The sequence below is a fragment of the Talpa occidentalis genome, unplaced genomic scaffold (genome assembly GCF_014898055.3).
Source record: "Talpa occidentalis isolate TD23 unplaced genomic scaffold, MPIMG_talOcc4v2.1 talOcc4.11, whole genome shotgun sequence".
Taxonomy (NCBI): Eukaryota; Metazoa; Chordata; class Mammalia; order Eulipotyphla; family Talpidae; genus Talpa; species Talpa occidentalis.
Genome location: NW_023601104.1, coordinates 37647781 through 37651947, shown reverse-complemented (window position 1 = coordinate 37651947; position 4167 = coordinate 37647781). Strand labels below are relative to the sequence as shown.

Below are 4167 nucleotides of genomic sequence, written 5' to 3'. Positions count from 1 at the left end.
CCTTAAATGAGAAATTAGACAACATGGGCTTCAAACCCTACTAAGCTGTAGGGACTAAAGAAGTATTGTATGGGAACAAAAATATACATGCAGATCAATATAATAGCATTGAGAGCTCCTCAAATCCCCCACTATGAACATCTCTGAACATTTAATCTATGACAAAGGAGCCAAGAGTATGCACTGCAGAAAGAAAGTCTCTTCATCAAATGCTGTTGGGAAAACTGGACAACCACAGACAAAAGGTTGAAATTAGTTCACAATTTCACACATTTCACAAAAATTAACTCAAAATGGACTAAAAACAAAGATGTAAGACCTGAAACTATAAAATACAATAAAACAAACACAAAAAAAAAAACAACTAAAACTCTTCACAGCATTGTCTTCAGAGATGTCTTTGGTAATTAAATGCCAAAAGACACAAAGGCAAATATAAATAAACGAGAATATGTCAAACTAAAAAGCTTCTGCACAGAAAAACCAAAAGTAAAACAAAAGAAAGAAAAGATTTACACATAACACAGCTGACAAAGGATTGACATCCAAAATATCTAAAGAATTCATGCAACTTAACAAAAAAAATGGACAGAAAAGAGCTAAATAGTTCTCAAAAGACTTACAGATGACAAATAGACACATGAAAAAATGTTTTATCATTTCTTATTATTAGGGAAATACAATCAAAACAACAATGAGATACTATCTCACACCCATAAGAATGGCCAAGATCAAAAAGAGAAGCAACAACAATGTTGGCAAGAATATGAAGAAAAAAGAGACCCTAGTCCTCTGTTCCTGGGAATGTAGTCTGATCAGACCCTGTGGAATACAGCATAGAGGTTTCTCAGAATGTTAATATGGATCTAGCCTATGTGACTCAGCAACTCCTAGGTAACTTCCTGAAGAATACAAAAGCACTCAGCCAATATGATAGATATTCGTTATATCCCTAATTACAATAGGTAAATAGTAGCAGCCTGAGTGTCCAAGGACAGATGAATGGATTAGGGATATGTGAGATATATTCGTAACAGAATACTACTCAGCATAAAAAAAAAAAAATGAACCCTTGCCATTTGCAACAACATGGATGGCACTGGAGAGGATAATGCTAAGTAAAATAAGTGAGAAGAAGAAAGAGAAAAACCAAATAGTCTCAATTTTATGTGGAATATGGAGAAACATAAAAGGTCCATAAAAATGAAAACAGTAGTAAACTGTTAACATCTAATTGCAAAACTGAAGCTGTAACAAGAGAGGCAAGGAGGTGTGGTGACAATAGGGGAGGCAAAGGGCCCAAAAGAACATGGTAGAGGGTGATTGGGGCACTGGTGTTAGGTAGGATATGAAAATAAACACTTGTAGTGATTTAAACCTATAACCCCCAAAGCAGATACAATGATGTAAATCTACTTTACCTCAATAAATTTAATGTAGTGTGGAAAAAGCATGGGCGGGGGTATGAAAATTTAATGGATTTGTGTATCATGCTTATCAGGAAAAAATTCTGGTGTTTTCACAGGTCTTTGTCTAAGAACAGGTCACATGGATTCTGCCCAAAGATGTGAACCCACTACATGGGGTCAAAAATTCTTCTGCCCTTGCACAGCCATGGCAGACACCCAAATGAGGGCAAGACTATGAGCAATCTGCAGCATGTAGTAGAGAACAGTTCATTCTCTCTTAGCAAATCCCCCACTGAGTACTAATTGGAATTCCTGTCTGCGGACAGATGCTGTATTTGTACTTCTAATAATTATTTCAAAGAAGTATTATTCCTTAGGAATTAGGACTAAAGATTAGTATACTCTTTGACTATAATTAGTCCATACCTAACTACTTCTCTCTTTTCAGAAGTGATATACCTCCCTTCTAAGTGAAAGACAAAACAAACTCAGTATCAGTGTATATAACCAAATCAAGATAGAACAAAAAAGTTTCAGAGTTTGAACATCAATAATGAACACCAGCAATTACAAGGGTTCTTCACAATATGAGTCACTTAGAGATCTTCCTGAAATTCACTGTCTGCATGCTCTCTTCATTGCCACCTTCATTTCTTGATTCCTGAATGTATAAATAAGAGGATTAAGGAAAGGAGTGAGAACAGCATCAAAGATGCCCAGAGCTTATCTAGGTATATGTAGGGACATGGCCATGCATAGAAAAATATTGGTGGAACAAAAAAACAAGACTACCACCATGACGTGAGCTGAAATTGTGGATCGAGCCTTGGATGAACCACCTGAAGAGTGTTTCTGAAGAGTGCGAATGATGACCACATAAGAAATGGCAGTATGATGGAGCCAATAGAGACGAATCCACTGTTTGCTGTGACCATGAGCTCTAGTCTGTAGGTGTCTGTGCAGGCAAGCTTGATGAGCTTGAGGAAGGTCAGAGTGAAAGCTCTCCAGATCATTGGGACCACAGAAAGGTAAGTTTATCGCAAAAACCAACTGAGTCATGGAGTTGATAAAGCCAAACATCCAGGCAGTCACAAAAAAGAAGATGCACATTTGTGGGTTCATGATGGTCGGGTAGTGGAGGGTCTTACATTTGGCCACATATCTGTCAAAGGCCATGGCGATGAGAAGCACCATCTCCACACCACCTATGATGTGGATGAAGAATATTTGAGTAATGCAGCCACTAAAGGTGATGATTTAACACTTCCTGAAAAAGTCATAAATCATCTTGGGAGAAGTGACAGAAGAAACCCCATCACTCTTCACTTGTAATCAGGGAAATGCAAATCAAAACTACCATGAGACACCATCTAACACCAGTGAGAATGGCACATATTAAAAAAACTAGCAACAACAAATGTTGCCGAGGTTGTGGAGAAAAAGGAACTCTCCTGAACTGTTGGTGGGAGTGCAAACTGGTCCAACCACTATGGAGAGCTGTGTGGAGATTTCTGGACCTACTAAACATAGAGCTTCCATATGATCCAGCAATTCCACTCCTAGGTACTTACCCAAATGACACAGAAACATCAAATCCAAAGAGCACCTGCACCCCTATGTTTACAGCAGCACTATTTACAATAGCTAAGCCTTGGAATCAACCCAAATGCCCAAAAACAGATGACTGGATCAAGAAGATGTGGTACATATACACCATGGAATATTACTCAGCTTCAAAAAAGATAAACACATGCAATTTGCAGCAACGTGGATGGCGCTGGAAGGGATCATGCTCAGCGAAATAAGCCAGAAAGAAAAAGAAAAATATCGGATGGTCTCACTCATAGCAGGAATCTAGAAAACTTAAATAAGGGACCAGGAAAATGAGTATCTATAAGAAAGTGAAAATCAAAATCAACAAAAAACTATGAACCAGAGACACTTTATGAGTGGTGGGGGGCGGAGGGGGAGGGATTGGGGTCAAAATAAAGGGGTTGCAATTGTTTGGGGAATATAAAAATAAAATTAAAAAAATAAAAATAAAAATTACTGTGTAAAAAAAAATAAAGAAGAAACCCCCAGTTCAATGAAGGAGAGGTTGGCCAACAGAAAGTACAAGGGTGAGTGTAAGTGATGGTCATAAATCACAGTGAGCATAATGAGGGAGTTACCCATCATGCTTGCCACATAGAGCATGGAGGAGAATACAAAGAGGAGAAGTTGTATGTGCCAGAAATTGGTGAGTCCCAGGAAAACAAACTCTCTCACCATAGAGTGATTTGCTGTCTCCATTGAATTTGTTGGCAATGTAAAAAATTCCATATTTTTTTTCAAATCATCTTTTATGTGCTTAAATGCAGCAAATTAAATCACTCCTTAGCTTTCTGTTTGCAGTACCCTTTGTGTTTTCTCTCCGCTTTTCTTTCTACTCATTCTCTTCCATCCAAAAAACAAATGTCATGTATCAACCTTTTCTAAGTCTTTTTTCGTTATACTTTCAGCTTAGAGATAAAAATAATAGAAAATGCTCTGATTCTAAACCATGTAAGAGATCAGGAAAACTGGTTCAATGTCCTGTAAGTTTATCTATTATTTTGTTTTTTAGATTTTCCACATTGCTTTTCTAAATGACAATCTGTTGGAATTTATTCAGCTTTGTATTTGTTTGGCCTAAAACATAGACAAAGTTAAAATGTGTCTATGAAACATCTTGTATATTTTACAAGTTCATAATAAATTTGCTTCCATTTCCACAGAA

General features: G+C 37.1%; 1 pseudogene; it reads right to left on the bottom strand.

Annotated features, from left to right (window-relative positions):
- Window positions 1-2024: 2024 nt before the first annotated feature.
- On the bottom strand, window positions 2025-3701 carry LOC119238170 (olfactory receptor 4F3/4F16/4F29-like; annotated as a pseudogene).
- Window positions 3702-4167: the final 466 nt, after the last annotated feature.